Here is a 15,890-nt window from a genome sequence, read left to right as displayed (position 1 = left end):
CACACCAAAATTTCACAAGAATGATCTTTAGTCCACATGTTAATGTTCTTCTCCTCTGAAACCTCTTGTATCAGGCCCCGCAGTTCAAATAACTCTTAGCACCACTGTCTCCCATGCTCCAAACAGTATGACCCATTAAACACCACTCAATGCATTCACCTGCTTTTCTAACTCATAGTCCCAAGCTTCATATTCCTTCAAACAAAAAGCATGGTCAGGCTATCACAGCAATACTCCAGTCCCTGGTACCAACTTCTGTCTTAATTACAGTTTCTATTGCTGTGAAGAGATGCTATGAATACAGCAACTCATATAAAGGAACAATTCTTTTTTAAAAAAAAAAAGATTTATTTATTTATTATATGTATAGTATTCTCAGTATTCTGTCTGTATGTATGCCTTCAGGCCAGAAGAGGGCACCAGATCTCATTACAGATGGTTGTGAGCCACCGTGTGGTTGTTGGGAATTGAACTCAGTACCTTTGGAAGAACAGGCAGTGCTCTTAACTGCTGAGCCACCTCTCCAGCCCAGGAAAAATTCTTATAAAGGAAAAATTGGGGTGGCTTCCATTTTCAGAGGATTAGCCCATTATCATCATGGCCGAAGGCAAAGTAGCAGGCGGGCACACATGGTACTGAAGAAGTAGCTGAGAGTCCTACATCTAGATTAAAAGGCAACAGGAAGTGGTCTTTCTCACTGGAAGTGACTTGAGCATATATTAGAACTTAAAGCCTGCCTCCATAGTGACATACTTCCTCCAAAAAGATCACACCTATTCCAACAAGGTCATACCTCCTATTACTCCCTTTGGGGCTATATTCTTCCAAACCCCACATTGGCCTTTATTACCTTGAGGTCAGTTTCCTTGGTATCTAATTTTTTTGAGAGTTTGGCCTTTGTTTTTCTGAATCTATTTAAATAACCATGTCTTTTTCAGTTTGTAGTCCTGGCTGGCCTGGAGCTCACTGTGTACATCAGGCTGGCATCTAACTCATAACAATCCATCTGTTTCTGCCTCTGCCTCCCAAGTGCTAGAATTAAAGGCCTGTCCTACAACACTGGTCAAATAATTTTTATCTAATATGTTCTTTAACGATTCTATGCATGCGTAAAGGATGTTGTGATTATTTTAATCCCCTACCATCTCAAACCTCTCTCCCATTCCTAGTAGCCTCCCCTTGTCACTTTCAAATATTTATGTCTCCAGTTTTGCTTTTTTGTTATGATTTGTTTAAGGGTCCGTGAGTTTAACCAGGGTCGTCTGTGTAACCACAGGGAGGTTCATCAGTGGGTACATAACTGAAGACAATGGCTGCTCCTCCTCCATAATCCACAGTGACCAACACATCACACCAACAGGAAGGGAGGAGGGCCCTTTGAGTGCCTTCCCATCCATGACTTACTGCTCTTAAGACCACTCTTTTCAGACCCATTGAAGGCAGCCACAACTGGATGTAAAGTCATGACACCATTGTCTCTGTCATGACCAGAAGACATTCCACAGCACTTCTCCCTATCTTCCAATTCTTTTATCTTCTTTCTCCCACCTCTTCCAAGGTGGGTGAGAGTCTTCAGGGTGTAGTGCTCTAAATGTCCTGTTTAAGGCTCAATAGTCAACTGTTACTTTTCCTTATCACCTTGAGCAGTTGTGTATTTCTGTACTCATGGCCAGTCACTGGAAAGGGGCTTCTCTGATTAGGGTTGGGAAGAGCACTTGTCTTTGGGTACAAACATAAATAGTGAAGGCAGTTTTGCTATGTGACAATTAACAATAGAGTAAGTTTTCAGCGACAGATATGAATTCCTTCTTGTGGATTTGTCAGGTAATTGAATGAAACTAGAAAAAAATTATGCTGAATAGGGTAACCAAAGCTCAGAAGGATGAGGGCCACATGTTTTCTCTTGTATGTGGACTCTGACTTAAGATGTTTAAACTGGGGATTGGAGAGATGGCTCAGTGGTTAAGAGCATTGCCTGCTCTTCCAAAGGTCCTGAGTTCAATTCTCGGCATCCACATGGTGGCTCACAACCATCTGTAAAGAGGTCTGGTGCCCTCTTCTGGACTGCAGACATGCACACAGACAGAATATTTTATACATAATAAATAAATATTAAAAAAAAGATGTTTAAACTGGAGTAGCTGTAGTGGTAGGGAAACTAAACAAGGGCCCTTTGAGTGGAGGATGACTTAAGAAAGTAGGAATAGTGGGACACAGGTTATGTGAAAATAGAGAGGAGGAATTGGGAGTGTGTGGGGGTGTGGAAGCATGGATGGAAATGGAGGTGTGAGAGAAGGTAGGACAATGGTTAAATAAAAGTAAGGATGCAGGAAAATGCCATAAAAAAAACTTCCTTCCCCTTAAGGCAACTAAAAAATATAAGTGGAAAGACAGGTAGAGTAGCACAGGCCTTTAATCCCAGCACTCAGGAAGCAGAGGCAAGCAGATCTCTGAGTTCAAGGCCAGTTTAGTCTACAGACAAGTACCAGGACAGAAAGGACTACACAGAGAAACCCTATCTCAATAAACAAACAAACGTGTGTGTGTGTGTGTGTGTGTGTGTGTGTGTACCACAGGTAGTTGATAAGACTCTATTGCTGAACACACCACACATTTTAAATAGAGAGAGAACAAGCTGGAACTGAGCTGTAAGCGTTCTCCCTGCTGACTAATGGTGTCAGCAAGTGCTATGCAGGCCACTAGGGGAAAAAGATACACATGAACTAGAACAGCAACTTCCCAAGCAAGGTGTGTGCACCTGCACAATAGTAGCATCAATCTTGTAGGGTAATCAACCTCTCTCTGATCAGGTGATTTTTAAAGCATATTTACTTTGTGTATATGCATGTGTCTGAGTATATGTTTGTGCACCACTTACAAGTAAGAACTCTCAAAGCTCTCTGAAGTCAGAACACTCAGAAGGCATCTTATCTTCTGGAGTGGAATTATATACAAGGCTGTACATCCAATCCTCTGGAATGGAATTATATACAAGGCTGTGAGCCACCATGTTGGGTCCTGGGAATTGAACCTGATCCTCTGCAAAAGCAGTATGTACACAAAACCACTGAGCCATCTCTCCAGCCCCTGATTATGTGGGTGCTTTACACTTCATTGTTAGTGTGTTTATTGCACTGATTGACTCATGTATGAAGTCAATCAGGATTTTGCATGTACTTTATCAGAGGCCTGATCTTTCTCTGTGGTGTCTTTTTTCATTTCAGTATCAGGGTAAAGCTGGCCTCAAGTTGATGAGTCTGAAAATTTATGAATTCTATTTTTTTAGTTTAAGGAAAAATATTGGTTTTGATTCTTTAAATGTTTGACAGAATTTATTCATTAAATCATCTTGATCAGATTTTTCATGTATAGGACATTTTCGTTGCTGACTCGGTATTGTTGGCATATTCTTTATTATTCTTGATTTAGTTTTGATAAAGTATATGTCTTATCAATTGTTCTTTTTTAATTGCAGATACATATTTGAATGAAATTCATTAAAGGCTATCCAGTTAGGAGTCAAATAATTTTTCATTAAAATTTATTTCTTTTAATTTTCAGAACATCACAGATATTTCTGCTGTTCATCAAGGACTGAGGCACCCATATATTCTAATAATGCTCACACACACTCAAGCCAATGTTTATTTAATAGTTTATAAGTAATTAATTTAGTTGGCATAAAAAATAATGAGTTTAATTTTGACACTTTCTATGCACTTTTTCATATTCTTAGTGCCCCTTCTCTGCTCGCCTCCTCCAGTCTCCCATTGATCCCTTTTCTCTCTGCAAACATCATCCTTCTGTTTTCATGGTGGATACCCACATAGAATAATATATATTTATATTTATAAAGTATTTGACTCACAAGCATAAGAATCTGAATTCAAATTCTCAGAACCCATGTAAAGCCAAACACTCATCCTTAATCCCCAGAAAGACAAGAAAATTCTCAAAAGCTCACTGAAACTTAGCCTGTCAAATGCAGTTTGAACAGCAGGGACACCTGTCCCAAACAAGGTGGACAGTAAAGACTGAAACCTGAGGATATTCTGTGACCTCTAAATAAGCGCTTTGGCCTGTTCACAGTTTCTCAGTTCAAAGAATGAAGAATCAGATCATCAGAAGTAAAAAGCTGACCAATACGCAAATCCTACAACAGTGACTAAAAAGAGAGAAGATAGAATTGCTAAGGTCCTCCATAAAGGGACTCTGTTAACTGGGATTATAAAATTAACCAATAAATGATTATCTACTAGATGAGTCTCAAAGATTAAAGTTAGGAAAGTGGGAGAAATGACTCAGTGGTTTAGAATGTTTGCTGTTCTTTTTTTGTTAATTAACTTTTTACATATTCAATTTTAATTTTTAATTTTTTATTCATTTTACACACTAACCTTGGTTCCCCCTCCCTCCCAGCATTCCCACCACTCTCCCATCCACTCCTCAGACAGGGCAAGGCCTCCCATGGGGAGTCAACAAAGCCTGGCATGTCAAGCTGAGGTGGGTGCTTGCTGCTCTCACAGCAGATAGGAGTTCAATTCCCATCATGTATTCCAGCTGTAGGGATCTCACACTCTCATGATCCCCATTGCACTTGCATACATGTACACACACATACACCAAGATGCACACATATACACATAAATAAAATAAAAATGAAGTATTTAAAGTTTAAGCTAGACCGGCAGGAGGGATGATTCAGTGATTAAAAGCACCAGTTGTTCTTCCAGGGGACACAGGTCAATTCCCAGCACCTCCATGGCACTTACAGCCATGCATGACTCCAGTTCTGTGGGATCTGACATCCTTCTCTGATTTTCTTGGGCACCAGGCACCCACTTGATATACACACATACATATAGGTAAAACACTCATGTCTGTAAAATAAATAACTAATAAAAAAAGAATATCATTTAAAGGTGGAGACACTCGACCATATATTTAAAAGACTGCACTAAATGTTTCCTAAGAACAATTATTTCAATTTGGTAAAGCAAGTTTCAATTACACAGTTATTTTCGTTTCATTAAATAATACTTTTGGAAAACAAAGCTAATCTTTGTGAGTTCCTCTACATTCCTGGTGGAATCTCTTACATGGATGAGGCATGGGGAAATGCTTATGTAAATAGCAATTGTTTTATGATGAAGCCAGAGCTAATGTAATAAATGATGTACCTCATTTAGGAATAAGAAAGAGATAGTACAATCAGAATTAACTAACACTACCACACAAAGCATAATATTTTAAAACAAAAATATTAATATTTCTATTTTTTTTTATTTTGGTCTATTGAGACAGGGTTTCTCTGTAGCTTTGGTTACTGTCCCAGAACTAGCTCTTGTAGACCAGGCTGGCCTCGAACTCCCAGAGATCTGCCTGCCTCTGCCTCCTGAGTTCTGGGATTAAAGGTGTGCGCCACCACTGCTTGGCTCTATAAACACATTCTGTATAATCCAGAAATATATTTCAACAATTCCCAAAGCCTGAATGAAGCCCTACTAAAATTGTGATATTTTTATTTCCAAATATCTCATTAAATAAGTAAATATACACATTTATTCCCAGCACTCGGGAGGCAGAATCAAAGTGAGTTTGAGGTCAGCCCAGTCTACAGAGCGAGTTCCAGGACAACCAGGTCTACACAGAATAGCTTTGTCTCAAAAATTATTTTTAAAAATCAGATATAATCATGTTTACTTTTATTTCAAGGAAATGAGACAGAGAAATCATCTAGAATTTTCTATAAAATAAAAGCCCATTTTAAATTAATCAGTTGATTTTCTCATATCCTGGGTTCAGTGCTAATTTACAGAACCTGTTTTCTAGCCTGGATGCTTTTATGAAAAGCTAACCCTAACTTCTGCAGAGAAGGAAAACTCAAGTCTAGGTAATATCTCTCAAAAGTTAAAATACTTGGAAATGACAGGGCAACACTAAATTTTATGTCACGTATGTCACATGAAAGGCACAGAGATGGGAAAGCCATTTTGTTGAGACTATATATTAAGTCCTAAAAGGTTACTGTAATTCAGTGAAGTTCATGAAAGGTGAGACAGTTCAGAAAATAGTTAGGGTGTGAGGAAGGAACTTTCACTGTGGGAGCTGTGTAGAAAGTTTAAAAACGGGAGCTTTATAATAGCATAAATAGTAAATGACTTGGCAATACGAGTTATAGTATAACCAGGCAGTGGTAGCATGCACCTATAACCCCAGCACCCGGGAGGCAGAGGCAGGCAGATCTCTATGAGTTTGAGGCCAAACTGGCATACAGAGCGAGTTCCAGGAGAGGTTCCAAAGCTACACAGAGAAACCCTGTTTCGAAAAACCAAAAAGAAAAAAAAGAATTGTAGTGTATAACGTTTACCTAAATTGTGTTAGTATTAATAAAAACTAGGGGGTCAGAAATTGAAATTTAAAAAAAAACTGATAAATCCAAGGAATAGTGGAGATGTGACCAACTAACCCTTCTCAATATTTTCTGATCCAAAAATCCTGGATGTCCCTCTCAGCCCCACCTTCTCTCTTCCTGTCCCCCTCTATCCAACTTCCTCGGTCCTCCAGCATCTCTATGGCTAATCCAGTCAGGCAGTAGCTGACTCTGTCCTTGATTCAAGGTGTTTTGAGCAGCGTGAAGTGCCAGTGAGAACAATTCAACAACAGTAGAGTTATCAAAAAAACAAAAAAAAAAAAAAACAGAAGAAAAATCATGTGAAAGATGAGTTGGATGGAGCCATGAAATATCAGTGCTCTCATCTTCTTGAGTATGTATAAAAAGACAAGAAATGCAAATCTAGTTACACCTACTGGTCCTCAGCTAGCACTTGGGAGGCAGAGGTGGGCATTTCTCTGTGAGTCCCAGGCCAGCCAGGTCTATTTCAAAGAAGAAGAAAAGAGAGCCTCAAGTCTAAACATGCTGGTTAGAAAAAAAGAGGCAAATCAGAGACCCCACCTCTCAAGACGAAAATGCTCTCTTCCTGGCAGTGTGATTTGGACAGGAAAGCTGGCAGGCAACTTACAGGGCTCCATCAGCTTTGATTTAGAGAAAATTGTTAATGAAAGTGATATTCTGGAAGTAGAAATAAAATATGAAGTATTTCAAAATATATAACTATACAAAAGTTTATTCTTAATTTTTCTTGTGTTGTACAAAAAAAAATGTTAGGCATATAATATGGGGGAAAGAGCAGAAGAGACACAGAATAAAATTCACTGTGGCCTTCAGACAGAAATTTAGAACAATTTTTTCAGTTAAATAAATTACATTTGGAGATACACTCTGGCCATCTTTTGTTATTTAGATTTTAAAACAGAAGCTTATGACATGTCACCAAATGGACAACCACGCTGTTATTTTTTTCTAACCTTCAGATTTGGCCAGATTTTGTCAATAAACCTGCTGAAAATTGAATAGAAATCTCCCACAAGATGGCCCCTCTGAGCACATTTTACAATTTGGATTATGAGCAGCAAGCAGCTCGGACTGAAATGAACAGTGCTCGCAGCTGCTGCTCCTTTTCTGGCTTAAAAAAAAAAAATGCTCGTGTGGTAGTTGAGAACAAAAAAGAAGCAGCTTCTATGAGGATGGGAGAGGCATTTGTAATTAATGATCTCCCCATACTGCTAAAAGTCCCAGGTAAACAGCAATGGCAAGCATGTGTTCTTGTTTCTCGTGCAATTACACCCCTTCGTCATAGTCACCGGTCTCCTGGGGACACAGAATGAAAGGTGAGGGGCACAGCATCCAGTGCTTCCACAGACAATAAGTGATCGCCGGACCAAAGACACTGACGGTTAGTGACAAAGGAGGCCCTGGGAATCAGCCCCATTTGGCAGCTGCTAAGAATACAGATATTGAATGAATGGCTAATTTGGTATATAAATATTGAAAGCTTTCAAAGAAAAACTGGCCTATAATTCATATTTACCTTTCTTTAGAAAAATTCCAATTTCTGGAATGCTTGTGAGAATACAAAATGAGCCCTCAAATACATTACAGTGAGATTTAACAGATACTGAAATTTGCACACGTGTTTTCACTATCTCTGTGTGGAGTTATGTCTCCTTTGAGGATGTTTCAGTAGAAATCTCTTATTAAACACAATGAAATTAGCAGGAAATCTGACAGAGAACAAATACCCCTTCCTAATACATAGTTCACAAATTTTGCCAGTCGTCTTAGTAATGATCTTTAGTGTATTTTTTTAAAAATAAACAGCTTTGAAGAAGAAAACTAAAATGATGTAGAAATGTCAACATCTTAGTCCTGGCTGTCCTGGAATTCCATTGCTAAGTAGATCATGCCGGCCTCGAACTCCTTTCCATCTGCCTTTGCCTCCTGAGTATTGAAGTGAAGGCCATGCCCTACCCACCTGGCTGTCCTCTATTACCTCATCTTGGCTCTGAGCAAGTTCATGACTTCTCTAAGCCACAGTTTCTTATATGTCAAATCAGGGTCGGTTTTACAAAACAGAATTTTTTTTTAAACACTCAAAGAGTGAATGTATGTTAAATGTATCTGAAGTGAAGGTGAGTGGCCTAGAATGTAAGAAAATTTAATAAAATTTCAACCTTGTTTCCAATAAAATTCCATGAAAACTTTTTTCCCAACAACTATGTTTTAAAAAACAAAAAAAAATCCTGGCAAAATAACGAGTTTATGCTCCAAAGTTTGATCTCTCGGTTTGCAATAGCTTGTAGCACGCTGGTTTCCAACTGAATGCTCTCATCCCAGCGCCATCGAGGGCATGTCACAGCTAATTATCTGTCATCACGCCCTGTTGCATAGGCGGTACCTTGCCTGCTGCTGCTGGGACCTCACGCTGTCTGTTGATTCATTTGCATTACCTCCCGAGAGTCTCCGCTGTGTGTGGAGCACACAAAGCGGAGCCCAGGGGCTAACTGGCAGGCCCGTCTGAAACGCAGACCGTTTTTAAATCCCCTCCTCATTACTTAGTGAGTAATGTGGGGATGTTCGCTGCTTCACGCGCTCTGGCAATGTAAATGGTCATCTGCTGCTTCAGCTGCTTCCCAGCGTCTGGGGTGCCGAACCACATCGCAGGAGGAACGGCACTAGCACTTATGCAGTGCTTCAATTTCATCTCTAAACTACGCATTTGAGACAGAATCAGCTTGTGTATATCTAGCTTTTCAAATTAAGGGGGAAGTTCTTCCTTAACTGATTTTCCAGGTTAGATTTGAAATACAGAAGCAAATTTTTACACATCTACGCATAGCACAAAGCACTAAACTGCTGGAAACACACTCACACACACATATATAATGTTGCACACACACATATATAATGTTGCACACATTCACACAATATATATAATGTTGCATATACACACACAAACAGAGAGAGAGAGAGAGAGAGAGAAATATATAGTCAGGTTCTGTCCCAATAGTATCTTATTATCATTATGGGGAGTACATAGTTTTCAAGTAATAAAATAAGTTTGATTCAGATTTCTGTTCAGTACCTTTCAGCTACTGAACTCCCAGCAAAGATGAGCTTCATGACAGGGCATCAAAGGGACACAGATTTTGCTTCATCTTTCTTAGTTTGTTAATGAGTGGGAATTATTGGTTTATCTTTCTGTTTTCTCTACATTGTGTTATGCTTTTCATGACAAGATATTTCTATACCAAATAAATTCCTAGTTGGCTGGGAACAAAAAACATAATAATAATAATAATAATAATAATAATAATAATAATGAGAAGTGGGTCAGGAAACTTGTAAAAACCACTGGAACGCCTCAGTGCTTAGAGCCGATTTCCGCTAGGTGTCAGTATAGTCCTAGAAGTCACAGATTCTAGCTGTAAGGCGAAAATAAAGAGCACAGTAAAATGTTTATTGCCAGTCCATACTATGTATGCATTTGAACGGTTTCTCTTTTGAAAACTGAACTAAATTTGCAACTATGAATGTTCATGTGAAGATGGCAGGATAGATTTTGTTCTAGAACAAAACATGGCCAACGTATTTCTACAAACATAGCTGTTCTCTGCGTCTTCGAAACGTGCAACCTTATTATTCAGTGTAGGACAGTGATAGTGGAATTAAGGATGTCCCATGCTGAGACATTAGTATTTTAAATGCTCAATAAGTTTCATTATCCTAGGTGGTTATTGATATAACTGATCATGATTGAACTCAATTTAATCTGCCCATTGGCATAGTCTTGCATTAAACAAAAAACAGTTAATGGATAGTCTATGACTGACAGTCTCTAATGCTCTTGCTAAAATCATTGGAAAACTCAAATAAAATATAAAACGTTATAATGACAACTTCCTCAAATAATGGCAAAATACAAAGTTGTTCCTTATTGTTAAACACAGAAGGGACTAAGCTAGATAGAACACTGCAGTGAAGGTAAATAAATATATGCTTATTCATTTCTCTGCTTAAACTGGTGACAAATTAGCCATTCCTACAGATGGATTATTATTTGCCCCTAGCTCATAAAAAGAATGACACAGAGAATTATTATTAATTATGAAAGCTCAACCTGTGGCTTATGCTTGTCCTACTAGGTCTTATAATTTATATTATATTAATCTATGTTTTGCCTCAGTTTTTTTTAACCTTTCTTCCATCTTGCATCTTCTGCTTCCTCTCTATGTCCTCTGGTACCTAGATTAACCTCCTCTTCTTCTCCTCCTCTCTCTGTCCGGAAGTCCCACCTAATCTCTTCCTGCCTAGCTATTGGCCATTAAGTTCTTTATTAAACCAATCAGAAGGTGCCTTGTCACAGACATTTTCATAGTGTACAAAAAGATTATTCCATAGCATTGTCCTGAGCTCCTGGTCTTCTCAATATGTATCATGACCCCATCAAGAATTCAACTGATCATGTTGCTCACAGTTAAGATCAAAATTCTCCAAAGAATAGATTGCATTCATATCACAAATGAGGGTTTATTTCACACTTAGAAACAAAACAAAACAAAAGCCGTGTGGTAAGCCTAGCACTCAACAGGAGGCAGGGAGATACCTGAGTTTGAGGCTAACTGGGTCTACAGAGAAAGTTCCAGGCCAGTCAGAGCTACGCAAAACAAAATATACTTTTATTTAAATAAAGATTCTTAAATAACATTTTAATGGATCACTAGAGTAACTGTATTATATGTATAAAGTATCGTGATGGCTATTCTTGGTTGTCAACTTAACTACATTGGGAATAACTAAAACACAAAAGTCTCTGGACACCTGTGAGGAATATTTCTTTAAATAGTTTGAAATGGGAAGACCCATTCTTAATCTGGATCTTTTGAACTGGAAAGATACACCTTTAATCTGGGCCACATCTTCTGATGGCAGTTTACAGGTTGTAGTCCAGCTCTGCCAATGATAGCCATCTACTAGCAGAAAGTTCAAGAATCCAGTAATTCTTTAGTCCACGAGATTGAATGTCCCAGTATACACTGTAATTCTGAATAAGTTGGCTCTAATGACAGTGAAGGAATGGACTTGCCTTTTAGAGGGAGGGCATGTAAACAAAGAGCAAAAACTTCCTGCTTCCATTTCCTTTATATAAGCTGCTCTTAACTTCCAAGTCAGTTTTGCTGAGCTGAGCCCAGCATTTGCTTTGGACTGCCTTGTCTCTTGAAGCTAAGGCAAAATCCTCCTTGTCTTTCCTGGCTTCTAGAATGTCAAGGCTTAATTTCCTTAGCTCATGCGCCTTCCTCCAGCTATAAACTCTGAGGCCTGCATCTCCCACCTCTAACTGTGTACATTTGTTTCTGTCACAAAGCCTTCTTTGCTTCTCTTTATTGAGTCTTCCCTTGACTTCACCTTGTCAGGAAATGTGAGATTGCATTTCAGACCCACCCAGGTAATCCACGATAATCTCCCCATCTTGAGATCTTAATCATGTCTGCAAAGTCCCCTTTATCCCACAAGGTAACACTCACAGTCCTGTGGATTATGGAGTAAGCAACTTCTGAGCCAATCCTCAGCACTTCACAAATGGTTCCTTTGTGAGAAAGTGGCTCAGCTATACCAGCAGAGAAAAATGAAGCCAGTTCCAGATTCTTCATGTTTCCTTACTAAACTCTCATGAAAAGTTTATCCTTAACTCTCTTCTGGCTATGATCAGGGGCAATAAATCAAGACTACAAAGCTGACTGAAAGATTCTAAGTCTCTGTCATAAATCTTGAAAGAAATTTCCTGTTCTTCAGTTATTTCCCGCCTACCCACGGGAGTCTGTTGGAGGCTGCTTCTACTGAAGTTGCTTGTGCTCTCGACTCTGTGATCTCCTTAACATTCCTTAATTCCTTCATAAAACCAGTCTGTTTGGTTTTTCCTTTCTTAAATGCTCACATAACTAGAATGTTTCTACTAACCAAATTAAACATTGCAATTCCATAACATTTTATAAACAATGGGCCAGGTGCAGTAGTGCAGGCCTTTGATTACAGCACTCAGGAATCAGAGGAAAGAGGACCTCTGTGAGTTCAAGGTCAGTCTGGGCTCTACACAGCGAGTTCTAGATAGCCAGGACTACACTGTAAAACCTTTCCAGGAAGAAGAGGGGTATTGTTTACACAATAGAGAAAACCAACATTAAATTCACACAGAATCGTGAAAAACTCCAAACAGCCAAAGAAATCTTAAACAAGGCAAGCAAAGCTGGAGGTGTCACAGGACCTGATTTCAAGACAAACTCTGAAAAATAAAAGGAATCATTAGGGAGAAAAACACAGACCAAGCCATGGTAGCCAAGGCAGCATCAGTGTGTGACAAATACTAAGACCGGGGATTTTACAGAGATTCCAGAAATAAACCCATGTGTCCACAACCAACCAATTCTCAAGGAAGGCATCAAATACACACACTGTAGTGAGGACAGCCTCATCAACAAACAGTGCTGGGAAAACTAGATGCCCATGGGGAGTTTTAACTCCATCACTCATTGTCTGGTTAGGGTTCCTATTGCTGCGACCAAACACCATGACCTAAGCGACTAGGGGGGGAAAGGGTTTATTTGACTTACACTTTCCACAGCACTGTCCACCGTCAAAGGAAGTCAGGACAGGAACTCATACATGGCAGGAACCTGGAGACAGGAGCTAATGCAGAAGCAATGGGGGAATGCGTTTACTGCCTTGCTCCCTGTGGCTTGTTCAACCTACTTTCTTATAGAACCCAGAGCTACCAACCTAGGGATGGCCCCACACACAATGAGCTGAGCCCTCCCACATAAATCATTAATTAAGAAAATACTTTACAAACATGGAGACTTCTTACTAATTATGAAAGTTCAGCCCATAGCTCGGGCTTGTCTCTAATTAGCTCTTATAACTTAAATTAACTCATCTCTATTTATCTACACGTTGCCATGTGAGTGGTGACCTTCACCTCTCCTCCTGCGTGTCATGCTCCTTTTGTGTCTGGCTGGCAACTCTGCCTTCTTCTTCCCAGCATTCTCTCTGCTCCCAAAATCCTGCCTAGCTATTGGTCATTTAACTTTTTATTAAACCAATCACAGTGACATATCTTTACACAGCATAAAGGAATATTCCACAATACCATACCTTTTAACTATTATGTATATGAGTGTTTTGCCTTCATGTATATCTGTATACTACATGCCTGCCTTGTGTTCATAAAAGCCAGGAGATTACATCAGAAGCCCTAAGATTAAAGTTATAGATAGCTATTTGATGCCATGTGGGTCCTGGGAAATTGAACCTAGTACCTATGGAAGAGCACCCAATGCTCTTAACCACTGAGTCATCTCTCCAGCCCATAAATATCTCCAAAGGAAATTAAGCCAGTATATCAAAGACATGCATACCCATTTCTACTACAGCACAACTGTCTCCAATAGCTAACATATGGAATTAACCTAAGTGCTTGTCTGGGTTCACAAAAGAAATTTGGTACACACTTGGAGTAGAATGTTATTCAGTCATGAATAAAGTGAAATCCTGTCATTTGCAACAAAACCGGTGGGAGAAGAGAACATTATTTAGTGAAATAAGTCCCATACAAAAGACAAAGACCTCATGTTCTCCCTCATAAGCAAAGGGTGAAAACCTGTATGTAAAGTAATGATAAATAGAACTAGAGAAATGACTCAGATGTCAATAGCTCTTGCTGCTTTGAATAAAACCCAGGTTTGGTTCCTAGCCCCCACAGCAGCTCAACTCTAGTTCCTGGTAATCTGACTCCCTCTTCTGGCCTCTGAAGCCACCAGGCATACAGGAGATGTGAACCCTTTTGAAGTAAAAGTAAATAAATAAATAAATTCTAAGCAGCAATTTCTAAGATGGATAAGGGTGGTTGGAATGGAGGGTGGATAAAGAAACTGTATTTGGCTGAGTGATGGTGGGGAGGTCGAGACAGGAAGATCTCTATGAGTTCGAGGTCAGTCTGATTTACAAAGCCAGGGACACACAGAGAAGCCCTGTCTCAAAAGAAATAAACAAACAAAAAAATCTGTATTTGACTAGGGCATGTTATATACATATTTTGAAATATCACACTAAACCACATCAATATGTACAATGCATTTGAATCAAAATGCTAAAACATTGCTTTAAAAATGCCTTTATGTGCCACAGCCTTCAGAAGAAATGCCAACCCAGCCGCCATACTTGTGAATCTTCTCTGAACTCCAATATGCCCAAGGCATATTCTTGGCTGTTTCTACTCTTGCATCTCAGAAATGCTGCGATTTTTAGGGTGGAAATCATGTCTTATTTTAGTGACGATACCCTGCAGATCACTCAGAACAAAGTAATGACTTCTGCACATAGATATTGATCAGGACGAAGTCTGAAAGGAGTCCATCTTCAGAGCTTAACACCTTCCATCTTCCCCCAGGGGGCACTACGTCATTCTCTAAAGGGATCCCACCACAAAAATAAAAGGGAACCCATGCAAGTATACATACACAAGAGTCAGTGCATTGTCTCAAGTCTGCGGGTGTGGGGGTGGGTAGAGTGTGTGTGCGTGTGTGTGTGCGTGTGTGTGTGTGTGTGTGTGTGTCTGTGCATACACACACACACACACACACACGCACACACACTTGTGCAAGACTAGGAATTAGATCTCTGGTAGGCAGGGATCTACCGTGCCCCAGTCAAGCAGTGATGAGCAAGTTAAGTTCAAGGCCTTTTCCGGACGTATTTACCCCCAATGATATGGGCCTGTTGGTATCCCTGTCTTCGTTCAAATTAACTAACCATAAATTCTGAAATGAGGACCTCTGGATGACCCTTAAAACCTCTAGCTCTCAAAGAGAGAACAGATTTGGAGACCCCCCCACACACAGTGTGTAGATGAGCTGTCTCTTTGTGTGCCGTGTGTCTGTGTACTCACATTTCCTCACCCCTAATAAAAGCCTTTCTTAAGTGGCGGATTCTGGTTGCCAAGTTTGAGGTTTTCCCACAGCCTTCTGTGGTGATTCCTTTTAATTTTTCAGTTGTCAGAGTAACCGACTCTCATCCAGACCCCTCAAGGGTAACATGCCTGCACAGAGTAGGCCTCTTATCACAGCTACCCATTTTTAAGTGCAATATAAACTTGTGCATAGTGGGTATTTCATTTGTACTTTTTACAAAATCAGAAAAGAAAGATTAAACTAGTAGATAACTATTATCACCAATTTTTCTAATTAAAAAAAAAAAGACATAGTGTTTTTGTTTGTTGTTTGGTCACACTGTTAGCACTCAAAGGTAAAACAAAACCCTCTTCCCCACCCCCAGGCATACTGAGTTTCCAAATCTCCATTCTGGACAGATTCTGGACAGGGAGATTTGGAGTCTGATTGTCAAAATCCCTCCCCCTTACAGCTTTAATCTCTGACACAGGCTGTCTCCATTTACATGTTCTTACCTCTAAACTTTGTGATATAGAAGATCAGACACC

This window comes from Microtus oregoni, unplaced genomic scaffold (assembly GCF_018167655.1).
Source record: "Microtus oregoni isolate MIOR12 unplaced genomic scaffold, Mior012 000005F_ref0000423, whole genome shotgun sequence".
NCBI classification, from domain to species: domain Eukaryota; kingdom Metazoa; phylum Chordata; class Mammalia; order Rodentia; family Cricetidae; genus Microtus; species Microtus oregoni.
Note: the sequence above shows the minus strand (reverse complement) of the source record.